This window comes from Parasteatoda tepidariorum, chromosome 1 (genome assembly GCF_982258835.1).
Source record: "Parasteatoda tepidariorum strain Cologne lab strain chromosome 1, Ptep-v5.0, whole genome shotgun sequence".
Lineage (NCBI taxonomy): Eukaryota > Metazoa > Arthropoda > Arachnida > Araneae > Theridiidae > Parasteatoda > Parasteatoda tepidariorum.
In genome coordinates, this window is record NC_141755.1 from 13,079,158 (window position 1) to 13,095,170 (window position 16,013).

Here is a 16,013-nt window from a genome sequence, read left to right on the forward strand (position 1 = left end):
CAGTTCGTTTTTAGAAAAAAATGGAGCTTTAGTAAACATAAAAAAGTAAGCTACGAATTAGATAAAAATATAATAAACTTTGCCAAAAAAATTTTTATGTTGAAAAATTATATATAAGTATTACAAAATATACTTTCATTTTTTTTATCCTCATTGTTAACAGTAATTTCACACAATTTCTTTTTACACTTTTTCATTTACTACACTGTGAAATTAACTTGAAATAAAATGATCCTAATAATCCTAAACACATTTTTTTTAGTTTTTCAACATCAAATTCGGATGGGTATTACACCACAGTTTTTATACTGTACAATTACTACATCAAAACCTACAGCAAATAAATATACATATACTGATAAAATACTTCTCTTGTTATTTTCTTATTTTTACAATTATTTTTTACTCCAAATATTTGTCTACAAAATTAATGATGATAAAATCAGAAATATATTTATTAATGAAGTACTAGTTAAAATGTATTCTTAAATTTTTCTACTATAAAGTAAATGCACATTAATTAAAATTTAAAATTAAATTTAGTTTTTAAACAATCCTGGGCACTCCAAAAAGGCTCTGTTACGTATTATCTTATTTTTCTTCAAAATAAATAAATAAATAAAAATCTGTAAGTTGAATATCACAAACAATTCTGAAGAAAGGAGTTTGTGAAATCATATGCCCTGAAAAATTGTAGTTTTTTCTTTTTTAAATATTATTTTAAAACCAAATGAGATACATAAAATAAATTAAGTATGAGGGAAATTTTTGTAACTAAGTGTATATTTTAAATAAATTCAAATGTTAGTTTGAGCAGACGTAATTGCTTTCCTATAAAATGTTAATTGAAATTCTTCATCAATCATGAAAATTAGATTAGACGACATATCAGAAATGACAATGATACTCTTTTAAAAAAGCATCACAGTAAAGAAAAACAATAATAATTCTTGTTTCTTTTCTTAAAGTCTACATTTTCCCCGCAAAATGGATCTTTAGCAAAATTAGTTCTGCTCAATATCACCCACTGTCATTTCTCATAGACATATACTCAAATTACATATGCTTCTCACGCTGCTTAAATCAAATTAACATAAAAATGAACATAATTAACATAAAAACACGATTGAATTAAGACAACGTATAAGAAATAAGAATGACACTCTTAAAAAAAATGGTAAAAAAATAATAATAATTCTAATTTCTTTTCTTAGTGTCTTGCATTTTCCCCACAATATGAATCTTTGAAAAATTATTTCTCTTTAATTTCGCTCTTTGTCATCGCGCATCGACTTTTATTCAAACTATGAATACTTCTCACGTTGCTTTAATCAAATTAAAATATCATTTTAACAATTGCTGGAGGCAAGTGTGGGGTTAATTTCATTCTATTCTTTATTATCCATTTCGTCGGGAATTATCAAAGAACAAAGCCTCGTTATTTTCCGCCAATTTATTTCTTTGTGGCTTTCATTGAATTGAATAAAACGAAATTTGATTCAAATTTATGAAGTTTATAATTACTTGGTTTGTATTCCTTGATGAGCGAATTGTGATAAGGACATAAAATATTATTATTTCACATGTTAACTATAGTTTATGAATGGAAATTTATTTTAACCTAGTTTTAGTATGAAAGGAACTTTATTAAATTCAGTTCTTTTGTGCTTTTAATTGAATTTTATGACTCAAAATAAATATGAGCTGTAATGAACTAGAAAATGACATGAGTGTTAATTAAGTTAATTTTATTTGTTCCAATTCCTTTCAAAATCTTTCATCCTAACCAGCAAAGAAAGTACAATTAATGATTATTTTGAAGCTGGAATTGATATCTATTTCCTTTTTCTAATCAACGAGTTATTCAATTGAAGATTTTTTTTTTCATTTGTTAAGTTTATTTAAGTTAGTACATTATTATAAAACGGAAATTTCTTTACATGGAAAATTGAAGCAAAATTGAATATTACATTAAAATATTTTCAACTGATTTTCAAAAAATTTTTTCCGAAATCAACAAGACATGGCTAATTTTACAGAAATATGTATTCTTGTTAAAATTTCTGCGGCGTTTTAATTTCTTTTAAATTACATTCGTTTTCTACCTAAATGTTCAGCGGTGTTTATAAAGTCTTCTTCCATTTGACCACGTTTGCTAACTAGAACAAATGTTTTTCGGGCCAGAAGTTTCAAGTTTTGTAACTAATTCATGAACCTTATTCTAATTCATAAACAATTTAAGAGATATTTTATGAACTATATCAGAATTTGAATCTTATCAGCACTGAGGAAAAAAAAAGCATTTTTAAAACTACTAGAATATAGTAAAATTAACTGTATTTATGGCTCTAAGGGAGCACCAAAAAGCTAGGAAACTTTTACCTAAGCTCTTTGATAATGATTTTGGCAAAATTAGCTGCAAAATATGGTTTTATAACACGTGATAAGATTTGGTATATGTCTCAAATTTTGATAATTTTATCATGAAACCTTAAAGCGTGGCATAAAAACTACTTAATCGGATAAATTTACTTCGTATTTCTGATTTTTTTACTAAATGTAGGACAATAAGAACTATACTTTTGAAAACATGAATTTTTGGTAAATCGTTACCATAGGAACGGAAAAATTCCCAAATGAATGGCTTAAATACAATTTTGGTTTTTAATACGAGAATTATGGGGCTTTTTACCAAAAATGCCATTACTATACGTTACGTTAATTATACCAGATTTTTTTTTTTGTCCGTGAGAAATCCAGCAAACTGAACTTGATTTGGTAATACGTTTTTTTTTCCTTCTCATAAATGTATTTTAATTTGAATTTTTCCTTACAATTTATAATAAATTTTAAAAGATCTTCTTTATTTTGACCCTTTTGGATCCGTTACTAAATTTCTTTGTAAATGAGTCAGAATTGTGGAGATGGGGGATTGTTGATTTTTCCAGCTCCGAACCTTACTAAGAACTTGATTCCGATTTTGACTAAAATGTAATTTACTCTATTAAAATGTACTCATTTAAATTTTCCACCAATTCCAAGGAATGTGATAATATTATAAGTACGTTAATATAAATATTTTTACGATAATATTAATGCTCTCTACACTGAGAAAAAAAAAGTTTGATCAAAGCTTCCAGAATATGTTAAAATTTACCATCTCTCTGACCCTATGGGAATACCAAAAAGTTCGGTAATTTATAAAGAAACGATTTGCTAAAATTAATAATAAAATGTTGTATTTATAAAATGCGGTAACATTTGGTAAATGTAGTAAAATTTGGTAATTTTATCATGGCACCATTTATTCGGTTAAATTTACTTTTAAGTTTTGTGTTTTTTACGTAGTAATTTTGAAAACTAGAATTTCCCGTAAACCGTTACTATGTGAACAGATAAACTACCGTATATTTCGATTTTATTAAACAGAATTATATAATTTTTTTACTAAAAATGTTATTATTATACTGTACGGTAATTTTAACAAAATTTATTTAACCGAATGTAAAAATTATAATCTTGTGATAATTATTCAAGTAATAGTTTGGATAATTATAAATATTTGCTTATGATTTTTGATCCTTAAGACTTTTTTTTCTTCTTTTCACCTATAAAACTAAAATTTTAACTAACCAGAGCCGAAGTTGAGCAATTTTTCTAACTCGGGCTCCTGCAAACTGGTTTCTGGATTAAAAGATTAATTCATTTCAAACGTAGCTTAAAGCACCTATGTTATTGCAGAATTTTGTAAACCTACTTAAAAAATTCAAGAATAAAAAATTAGTTGAAAATTTTATTTTATCTATGGGTTTTTTTAAAAAACTGGAGCATTTGAAAAAATTTACACAATCTTCAGTGCATTCTCGATAATCTTTTTACTATCCATTTAAAATTTTTAAAAACATTTTAATTTAACAAAGATAAAAGATCCGCAGTTTTGGAAGATGAAATTAAATCAGTCATTTCCTATTTTAAGTAACCAATTTGCATATTAATTTAATTCAGAATTTTTATCTATGCGTTAATTTTAATAAAATACCATTGTACGCTTAAATACTGGCTCTCTTTACGCTACATTTTTTTTTTGTATATTCCATTAATTAATTTCGACTAATTCCATAAAAAGAAAATGGAGTAGTTTTATTATTTGTCTTTCTCATTAAAGCAATCAACCTTTCTGCTAGAATTTTCTAATTAACAGCGAATAATCATCCAATGATGATTTAAAAAAATACTAATCCGTAAATAATTAAATTAACAATGCTGGGTTTCCTGAATCTAGAAAAGCTCAGGCTTTGCCAGAAAACAATTTTATCTTTTTTTTTTTTTTCGTTTCCGAAAATTAATCAATTAAGTTATTCTATATACAGTGTTTTTTAATCAGTACAAACATTGATTCGATGTCTTTTATTGAAAGAATGCTTGACTGATTTCTCGGACTGATTTTTATTTAAGTATAGAATTTACTGAATATAATATTTATAGTATTACTAAATAGAATTTAAAAAGAAAATAATAATGACATTAAATTTGCAATCTTTCTTACTAATTTTACCTATAAAGTTTGCTATTAATTTTTTGTTTAATGTCCGCTTTGTTTTACGCATATTAAAGAGGTGCGATTGTTTTTATTCCTTATTGGTACACAGAGAAAAAAAAAGTACTGTATAATTATGAAACAGTTCGGAAATGGCTTTTCTGGTTAAAAAAAATAATAATAATTCTTGCACTAAAAACAAAAATATACGGTATTTAAACAATCCATTTGGTCAAAATAATAGCTTACCGCTTTAGTTTCCTGGGTTTATTTATTTCAATCATTAATTTGGTAATTTTTACAGGAAATTCTGGCTTTCAAAATTGTAGTTCTTATTATTACACATTTAGTAAAAGATGCAAAACTGAAAAGTACATTTAATCGAGTAAATGGTTTTTATGTCATGCTCTACAGCTACAGTCCCCAATTTTTTTCAGTTATGGAACCCTAAATGGTCAAGCTTCTTTTGGCGTGAACCTGGCATTATAAAAATAAGTTGCAGTTGGGAATACTAACAAAAAAAGAAAGGAAAAAAAAACACTGATTATTTTGAAAATATTTAAAGTCAAGAGTGAAATATTTAATATTATGGATTTGTTTTTATTGTATGCATGTGCTGAAAATGAATAAAATAAGCTGAATTATGTTCTTCCAAAAAGAAGGGTTATAAACGTTGTGAAATAGTTACCAGAGAAGCGTAATTCTTTATTCTTGAATTTAGTTATTCTATTTTGAATTATATAGCTTGTTTAAAAATTATAATTTAACTTTTTATAAATGCATATCCTTTTCATGATCTATTCGATATATTATAATTGTAAAAAAAATGTTTTACTGATTTATTTATTTTTAATTTTGTTACTACTTTTGCATCGCATTTTACATAAATTAGTTCATTTAAGCAGCTGAATATTAAATAGATTATGGATTATTGATTGGATAAAAATATAATTATTACTGGTTGAGTAAAATCTTAATTTTAGGGACCCTTTACTTCTTGTAACCCCTGAACTCCTGCCACGGAGCTGTGGAGTTCTGCGGAACACTTTTTGAGACCACTGCTTCAAGGTATCATTATAAAACTAACAAATTTTATCACATTTACCAAATTTTATTACTTTTAATAAAACCTTATTTCATTGTTAATTTTACCAAAATCATTACCAAAGCGCTCAGGTAAAAGTTATTGAACTTTTTGGTGCTCCCACTGAGCCAGAAACACGGTACTTTACATTTAACTGAATTTAACAATAATGTAACAAACAAGCCATTTATAGGCTTACGGAAACAATCCTTGCAAATCGTTCAGTAGAGTATTTCTGTGAAAAACATCGCAATTTCTTATTTGGAAAATTAGACATCTCTGTATATTGAGCTGTTATCTAATGAAAATTGCGTAAACTTGTAAGGTACAATCTAAGAAACAATAATAAGAAATGTAAAAATGTCACATTAGGAAAAAGTGTAGCCTATCATTTGTCTTTTTAAAAACATCATTAAAATATAAATTGATTTTTATAAATTTTTTCAAACACTTTTTTTCTTCTTTTAAGTGTGGCATATATTTGTGGTTTATCACTATATCAAATTCTCCGTATGTGCTACCAAGTGCTTCATTATTATCTAAATTCGCAATCAATCAAAATCTTCCCCTCCGAACATTTGAAGAGAATTTCTGTAATAATTACCTGAACAAAATCTAAATAAAATAAAACTTGGCCTACAGGTCTTGTGGTAGACCCTTTCTGGTTTAACATCCCGTTTCTTCCCCTTGATGTAACACTAGCCTAACAAAGCCATGGAAAGAAGCCGCCAAGTATGGCGCGTGCTGGAATGAAATCCCTTAAGGGGCGGTCAATCATCTAGGTTGTAATAATTGACCATCCTCGCGGAATGTTACTTATTTTGTAACTTTGGGGCATTGGAATTTTCCCATTAACTTTGTTTCTGATTGAGTAATTTGTTGAACGCTCAACCAGACTGTTGATAGACAAATTCAAATTTACGCGAACTTTTGACAAAACGATCTTGTTTATAACAATGAATCTTATTACAGTTAAATAATTTACATAATATGAAGCGTTATCGTTATTACACACGTTATTTAAATGGTAATTTAAATAGCAGAAAAAAGTAGTCTTAAGGCTTTTAAACTTTTCCTCAACCAGTTCTCACACAATAGTTTTCTCCTTTAATGTAGCAGTGCACAGTTAGTTGCGTAAGTGCCTGAAGCATTCTTTTTGATTAAATGTCCCTGAAAAAAAAGGATTGTAATAGTTTGTAGGGTCAAAAAGACTAATTAGAAAAAAAATTGAAACGTTTAAAAAATCTAAATTTGTTTTTTAAATATGTTTCCATGCATATAAAGGTGGAAATTATTTTATGATAAAACAGTTACTACTTCTAATTCTGCTGCTTCATTACATTTTATTTTTATTTTAGTTTCAAACTTTATTTCAGTTTTAAATTTTATTATAGTTCATTTTTATACATATAAATAGGAAGAATATTTGAATTTTAATGACTTGAGCTGAGGTGCGTTTTTTTCCCAATGAGGTGAACCAAGTTCGCATCCCAGCGGTGACTGGTTCATTCAAATTTTACTCCCAGTTTGCACCGATCACAGTGCTGAAGTAAAATATCATCAATGGTAGACGGATCCTAGGTTGAAATCCCTTTTCCATCGGGTTAACCGTGGGAGATTTCGATCCTCTCCATCTGACGCAAATGTGGGTTAGTTCCACCAAAAAGTCCTCCACGAAGGCCAGTTTATTCCAATGCTTGATCCATGATATCTTCTGCGTTGGGTTCAAAATTACAAGTCTGCAGTGTTGAACATAAACTAAGAATTGGGTCGGCTGTTTAACGCCGGTTATAAAATAAAATAAAATATTAATGACTTGAAACTTCATTGATAAACTTGTTTGAAATCCCATTCTATTTGCTTACATCAAATATCATCTGCTAAAAAATGTAATTTCTTAATAAAAAGTAGTTTTAGTTTTAATGGTCTTAGTCATGAATTTGAAGTCTCCCACCCTTCGACTAGAGGTCTGGGATCGTTGCACATTTCACAACGTTCGCACTCTTTGCACGCTACAGTGCAACAGTGTGATATGAGTTAAATATATGATGTATTTGTGTGCATCAATTTGTTCCTTTAAACTATAATTTGTTTTAAAACACAGTGCGCAAAACATTTTACAGTTTTTTTAAAGCATGATAAAACAAAGTTATGGTGTAAATAATAAAATAAAAAAACTCTTTTATCTGCTGTCCTCTCAAAATGCAAATTAATATCCTTGTTCCTATCCTACCTTGGCCAAAGAATACCTGCAATATGTATTGCACCGTACATATGAAGTAATTGCTTGCCATTTAACCTTAATTATGCATACAAAAATATGATGCTAATTTACTTTCTTCAAGTTTTTTAATCACTTAAACATGAATGAGAATGACTTAATCTTCGTTGTCTGGGGTTTCTTTTTTTTTTTTTTTTTTTTTTTTACTAATTATTTTATTTTGAATTTTAAAAACACGTTTATTTTTACAGTGTGGATAAATAAATAGTATTTCCATAATCTCCATCATTTTAATTCAGTCAGCAATACGTTTTTAAATAATTTCTCATGCGATTAATAAAATACGCAAACTTTTATTAGGGTACTTCAGAGGAAACTCAATTTCAAAAAACCTCAAAGATTAAATTTCATTGAAATGGAAGCAAGTTACAGACAGAGCACCCTTTGTAAAAATATACTTAAGAAATCATATTCCGTTTGTAATTCCGATGTCAGAAGAGAGAAAAAAAATGACTCCAAGACGGGTTACAATCCTTTGATTCTGTCACAATAAACCAGTTTATCGCCAAGAATGCTCATTGGAGAGAAACAAAGCCCGTGAAAGTGGAAAATGACAGTTTTATCTGGAACATCGAAAAACAATAATTTTTAAGTGTGCTGGATCACATTTTTATGTAAAAACTACTATCGAGGATTTCTTTTCGTCTTTATATCTCTCTCAATAATTACGTAATATTTTTTTTTAAAAAGAAATAACGAAAAAAAAATTATTATTGAACAAATTGATATTTTTTAAGGGAAAAAAAATGGATATACAAGGTAAAATACGTAACTTTCGCAATTCGAGACAAGAATTGATAGGGTATGCAGGCGGAAAACATGGAGGAAAAAAAAAAAAAAACTTTATAAATGTTTTTTTTAGGGAAAAAAAAAAACGACAGGTAAATTACTTTTTCTATCTCTCTTTATTTATTTTATTTATTTCATTTATTTTTTATTTATTTATTTATTTATTTTATTTACTTATTTATTTGAAAACTTATCCTGATGTTCATTTGGAATTTGATGGCAAGACAAATTTGTACAGACTTCGATATAGATTAATGTTCTAAATTTCTGTCTTCTCTTCACACACTGAAGAAGGTTCTCGTTTGTAGAAGTGAAACTATATATAGTATGTCAATTCTTAAAACTGGTCCTTTTTGTCCGTTATTTGTGCTTTATTGCCGCTTTGTTTAAATAACGGTCTATTCCAAGTTCCAGCAACAAATAAAAAAAATAAATAGTTTTTTTTTCTTTTAGAGGAAAAACTAAGTAATGATTTCAATCGTTTTTTAAGTAATCTTTTTTAATATTTATTACCACGCAGTTCAGTAATTGATTTAGGCAATACTGTATCTTCATCTTTAACAGAGAAAATGCTTTTCTTTTTTTTTTAAACTTCAAATATAATAAAAGATTTATCTGTTTCTAGATGAAACGGAATTCGGAACGGACTTGGGAAATTCGATAACTAAACATTTTATTTGGAGAAAATAAATCCTGGGTACTGCATATTTTTTGAATGAAAACAACTAACATATTGTAACTGGGAAAAAAAAGAAGAAGAGCTAGGTTTTTTTTACATCTCGCAAAAAGTATCATTCGCGTTACATAAATGTATACAACGTTCCCTTTCAGGAAAAAAATACTTAGGATTACTAGATGTAATTTTGGAAATTTAAATGAATATAAATAAAAGTAATGTGATTCAATGATAGATTCAATTATAATTTGATCCGGAATTTTTTTATTGTGAAATATAGAATTGCAGTTGAATTCATTAAGTAAATAAAAATGCAGCATTAATAAGTTTTTTTTTTGTAGATTTTTGAACATTTTGGTAAAATGAGATGGATAAATTAAAAATAAATTAGATTAATGCAAAAATATGTAATGAATACTAGATCAAAAACATTTTTCCCCCTTATACATTACGCTTTTTTTCCCAATCCCTTTTTATAAGGATCAATAAATGCATATGTTCTTTCTCCTTACCATTTCAAATTTTGTTTTAACTTAGCACACAGAATAAATACTCAGTATACAATTTAGTCCATTTTAGTTCTCAACGAGCCATGAACTTGAACAAAACATTTAAAAAAATATATACTTCACCATTTTAAACTTAGTTATTCTTATTGAGAATTTTAAACAAAAATATTCCTTAATTTTCAGAAAACAAATGATTGTGTTTAAAATACATTATGAAATTATTTTAAACAAGAATGTTTAGATTTGGTTGGAAGGAAATTGCCCTTACCCTATTCGTTAATGAAAACGAAGTTTAAATAAATCAATACCTAAGTTGTGCTTTAAAATGGCCCCGCATAATTTTTGTAATAACCATTTTTTTATTTGAATAAATAAAATTTTATTTGAGTAAATAAAATTGTTCAATATGAAGTTACCCTAACTAAGCCGATTCAAAAGATAACATAAATTAATTCTTTAATAATTTAATTGGCAAATCATATGTAATCTAGATTTAGTTAATGAAACAAATACAATTTTTTTTTAATAAATACCAAAGGGATAGTTAATCATCTCCCCTCCAAGTTATTTAAAAATCATTCTTTTTAAATAATTTCATATTTTATATTTTTATATATTTATTGCTATTTTTATTTTTGTATCAATAAAAAATGTTCATTCTGGAGTTGCGTTAATTATGCCACCGCTCATGATAACATATTCCTAAATTAATCTACAAAACCTATTTAACTAAGGTTTAAATACCAGTTTCATCATTAATAGCCACCCCTGTAATTTATAAATATGCATATTTATAAATTAATTTTCTTAAATCATTTTCTGATGATTTTTTAAAATTTTATTTTGGAACAAATAAAAAATGTTCAGTCTGCGCTTGTCTTAATTATACCACTTCAAAAGATAAGATAAATTAATCATTTTATAAATTAATTGACAAATCCTCTAAAATTAATACTCAATTAATCAAGAAATAAAGTTCTTTTCATTCTTTCTTCTTCCATATAATTCCACTCAGCCAAATTAGAGCGATAAAGCAACCATTATATCAACCCTTCACCGAATTTCAAGTCCAGTCTGGGAAGCTTCTATGAGTCACATGCAAAGAGAAAGGCACCCTCTCGCAATGCATTTCGGGAGTGTTGTTGGCCAGCTGAGACCTGAGAAAGAAATCGTCTGCTGAGAACAGCACGTTGAACCAATCAGAGTAGAGTGCATGCCCGGTTGTGGCGGGCCAGGCAAGCAAACAGTTGGCTTGGTTTGTGTTTTGTTTCTTTGATGTTGTGCGGATTCTGTTTGTTGACACTTTGGCGATTGTTGAACGGACTAATGAACTGTGTGACAGTGTGAGGATACCAACACAAAACATGTTGTTATCATCATTTATGAAATAAGTGTTGTGATTTCTAAATAGGATTTGATTCGTCAAGTTAATTTGAGGTGAGTTGTTCACTTTCATACGAAATTCCAAGTAGAAAAAAATCTATTTACTAACTCCAAGATGTGTTTGTTAAACATATTTATTTATAGCAAAAGTTGTTTTAGCAAATTTTCAGTACAATTTTTTTTTTAATAATCATAATAATTTGTATGAGTTAGATCTAATTTTATGTTAACAGTTTTATGTTATTTTATCAGCACAAATTTACATAAAGTTAATAGAAGTTTGAAAATATGAAGCATGAAACATTGTTATTTTAATATTTCTTTGCATTACTAAATTTATCACAATTAATTTTAAATACAATTAAGTTCGAAATTTATGGAAATTATTATTTAATTTATTTCTGCATTATATTCTTAATATACATTTTTAGCTGAATAGTTATCGCTTCGAAATATTTTTTATTTTAAGGAAGGGAAATAAAAGAGAAATATAAAAAGAAAAAAACTTTTATTCAAAAATTTAGATTTTTTTGTTATAAAATGTATTGTATAAAACACTATTATTTTTACAGCCAAAGTTCATATTTTTCAAGGTTATAGAGGCCTATTTCAACTTAAATCTTTTCTTATGATATTCTTAAAATTATTCATTATTTATAACAATCAACTATAATCCGGAAAAACGCATCTTATTTCTTCTGTCAACAGATGTCTTTAAAATTGAATTTAAGGAGGAAAACGTTTTTCCATTATGTTACAAAAAAAGGAATAATTTTATAATTAAATTTCTGTTTTATAAGGAGAAATAAAGATATTGCTAGCAGTCATTAGGATCAATGAGTGAAGGGGGTGGGGACTCCTATTTAAAAATATTTTGATTAATTTTTGCCCTTGTTTGGTATGATTTTTTCAGTAGATTACCTAAATTGGTGTTAAAGCTTGAATATATTTTTTCATGAACAATTTTATATTTAGTTCGGATTCCTGGTTTTTGAGTTTAACATCGATATCTGTATTTCTCTTGCACTGCAACAAAGAAAGACCTAATTTCTTTTTCTCGGTGGCAACAAATAATTAAAATATCAATTGTAGGAGCTTTCATAAGCATGAAAGCATAAACCTGCAATTCTACTAAATTCTAACAGAAAATTTCTTTCTCACATGGACATCGCTAAGCTCAAGCAAACTGAGCTATACGTTAGGAAGAATTAAAAGGTTAAAAGCGAATAGTTAATATCAACAAACAACAACTATATGTTCCAATTATACTTATGCAGGTTCAATAATAATAATTTTATTCATTATTATTGTTGAGTATTGATCGTGCTGTTTTGTTATTTAAAAACATAATTAATGTTTAGTTTTTGCAAGTTTTTCTATTACGCGTAATTTTTTTTCAATTTAATTTCATAACAGTCAGGTCATTTGCCACAGCTTTACAGTGATATCTCAAAATTCTGAAATTTATAATTGTGCTTTTAACAAAGTTGTAAATCTTTGACAATTGTTTTTGCAAAAGCATAACTATTGTTTTGTTTCTTCAAGTTTTTCAACTGCATTTCATTTATTTTAATTTAGATTCTTTTATTTCAATAATTTATGGCACGTTGGGATTATCTTGTCGACTTGCCGATGCTCTCGAAAATGCGCAAATCCTTTGATGCCATCATAATGAAAAGAAATTTCCAAAATAAACATTCTAAACGCATTAAATTTATCCAATAATAAAAAATTATAACTAAAAAAGTTAAGTGTAAAAATACGTAATAAAAAGCGTAATAAAAAGAATAAAAACAAATTGAAAACCTCTATTTTTTTTTATAATTACACATTAAGTTGTTCTTGAATTTAACCATATAAATTTTTAGTTTTTAAAAAATATATAATAAAATTAAATTTAAATTAAATGAAAAAAAAAAAGCATTATAAAATTTGCGGTTATTGGCCCAGTAGCTATCTTTTGGCTATATTGGTCTTCGGGATAATCCCAAAGTGCCTAACTTATCATTGGTTAAAAATTTTAATTTTTTAAGGGGAAACTAGTCGTAAAGATTTTAATAATTTAAAATTCTTAAAATTTTACGAAATTCATAAGATTTTGTGCTAGAGCACTTTTCGAATGGGCTCAACTTAGTAGCAAACAAAGCGAGCATGTTTTGCAAAGCAAACCGCGTGAGATTACATAGCTGGGTTGAGGAGCGGCAGCGAATACGGGGTTGGTTGAGCCCACTAATTTCATTATATTATGCAAGATATTGGTTATAAGTTGCGGTTGAAATTAATAGGTGGCTATATTTTAGCTAATTCTAAGCTAATTAAGTTACATTTCAGGAAAATTTTAGGAAGGATAGAAGAAATCAGAAATTACACACAAACAATACTTATGGTATACACATTCGTACCTTGTAATAAATTTATTATTATGCCTGTAAAACTTTATTTTTAATAAATGCTAAAATAGTAAAGGGGTTTTCAGTTGTGAATTACCTTTTGTAAGACAGTTTTGTTAATTTTTTTAAAGTAAAAAAAGTTTTTTCTATTTTCAAATTTATTTATGTTTTGGAATATAGTTTGAAAACGATTAATTTTATTTTGTATTTTCTATTATGTGTTTCTGCCGTTTTTTTTGATAAGTGTAATAGTTCTATGTTTTTTCACAGTATATAATTTGTAGTATTAAAAATACATTGCAACCGTTTAGTGATAAACATCGCTATATTTTTTTTTTTTTTCATTTATCGAAAAACATAAATGCTTCGATAAAATAAAACTATTAAATGATCTATTTTTAAGCAGCATCACAGTCTGAAAGTCTTTGTTTTTCTTTTTATGTCGATTCCAGTTCTTAATAGACAAAAATAGTTCATCTTCTCAAAAAGTTGTTAAAATAATTTCAGTGGATTATAATAACAAATATATAATATTGTTTAATATAAATAAATGAAAAGTTTTAATATATCTTCAAAGAAAATATTGAGTACAAAAATGTATCGATATTTGGTTTTTAAATGTTGACCGATAATGAAACAAATATCGTTAAAATAGTTATATAAATTCATAATTATAAAACCTTTTTAACTAAATTAATATATTTCTTTCTTTAGTTATAATTAATTTTATATAATAATTTAAACCAGAGACAGAATCAAATATTTAAAAGGGAGATTATTGAAATATATATCACCTGATTTTGCGTTATTTGTTTAATAATATACATGCAATGCAATGCACCAGGACAGAATTAACTGCTGATTATTACAATTTTCAATTTTGTTCTTTTCTTATTTATCGGGACTAAACTGTTTCATTTTGACAAAACTTGAACATGTTTTCCTGAAGACGAGAAAAAGACTCAAAATGATTAACTGTTGTTACTCATTTAGCCTAATTAATTATATGTATATATATGAGTATTAAGTCTAGATAGACTCGTAGCCTTCTTTTCCTTAATCTGCATGTCTGATTTCCGAAAGCAATGTTCCTTAACTCGTTTCTATTTCTAACTCCCCTTTTTAGAATAATTCCCAAATTTTAATAATTCCTTATAATCTTTTTTTAAACCTTTTGTTTTTCACAGGTTTTACCTTTAACTGTGCTAATTGTCCGCTTCATTAAAGATAATAATTTTTTTTTTTTAATCCTTTTTCCAATTTCATTATTTATAACTCATAATTTTATAAAAAGAAAGAAAAAAGCATTTTATGTATTTTGGAAATCTTTGTTTGAAAGTTTAAAAAGTGACTGTGCTAATTGACGGATTCATTATAAATCGGGTCTTGCCATGTACTCGGATATTCAATAAACCCGGGCGAGATTTTTATTTCGTCAAATTTTTTGAATAAATTAAAAATTTATCTTAGAAACTATGGAACTAAACTAAGTCATTCTTTCATAGTCAGAACTTATTATGATAAGAATAAATTTATGCAGTAATAATTAGATTGATATCTTTTATAATAAAATATGCATCGATAAAATATGTTCCATTCATATTATAGTTAAAATTATAATTATTAATAAATAAAAATCTTTGATGTTGATTTTCAATTTTGGTTTTATTTTAATTTAAAATAGAGAAATAGAAGAATCAAATAATTTATAACGAGACACGTTATTTAATGACAAAAAAAAAATACATTTAGCTTTTTTAAGTAAAATAAAAAAGATATAAAATAAAAATTAAACTTCAAATAAAACTTGGGATTCTTTAAACTTTTTTTACACCTAAATAGTTATTCTTTTTCATAATTTCATTCAAAGACACATTCTTAATTTAGTTGATTTCAAAAGTTTTTTGAACAATTTAGAAAACAAAGCCAATTTTTGATCATTATATCCACTATTCATCTGTTGCTTTTAGTTTTCCACCTTTACATACTTATTACGTTTCGACAACTTCTGAGAATGTTGATATTACAGAGTTGAAGTTCATTAATTTAACTATAACTCTTGGACAGTTCTTTACCTGTCCTCTTTTAAATTTCCTTTTATTTAAACCTTTCTAAAGTAATTTAAGTTCTTCAATCCATAAATTGATATTTACTTACCCTTTAACTTTAAATATATCTTTAATTCCATTTTCAGAAACCACAGGAGTATTTCTATTCATAACAAATGTATGATTAAAGTTCTTTATTTAATAAATACGTTTTGAAATGTTATTTTTAGATATTAATTGTGAATAGATAATAGGTTCAGTATTCGCCCATTGTTAATCTAAATTGTTTGTTTATACATACTTAATCTTTAAATGA

The 16,013-nt window shown here is 26.6% G+C and overlaps 1 protein-coding gene across 13 annotated transcripts in view; it reads left to right on the plus strand.

Annotated features, from left to right (window-relative positions):
- LOC107442127 (neuron navigator 3) overlaps positions 1-16,013 on the plus strand; it is a 521,654-nt gene that overhangs the window by 264,939 nt on the left and 240,702 nt on the right. For 6 of the 13 annotated variants that reach the window (XM_043039757.3, XM_071180181.2, XM_071180182.2 and 3 more), the window contains exon 1: positions 10,971-11,313. The exons of the other annotated variants lie outside the window; for them this stretch is intronic. The gene's annotated coding sequence lies outside the window, so the exon portion shown is untranslated. Of the gene's footprint in view, positions 1-10,970; positions 11,314-16,013 lie in introns of those variants that run through there. 13 annotated transcript variants of the gene reach the window in all.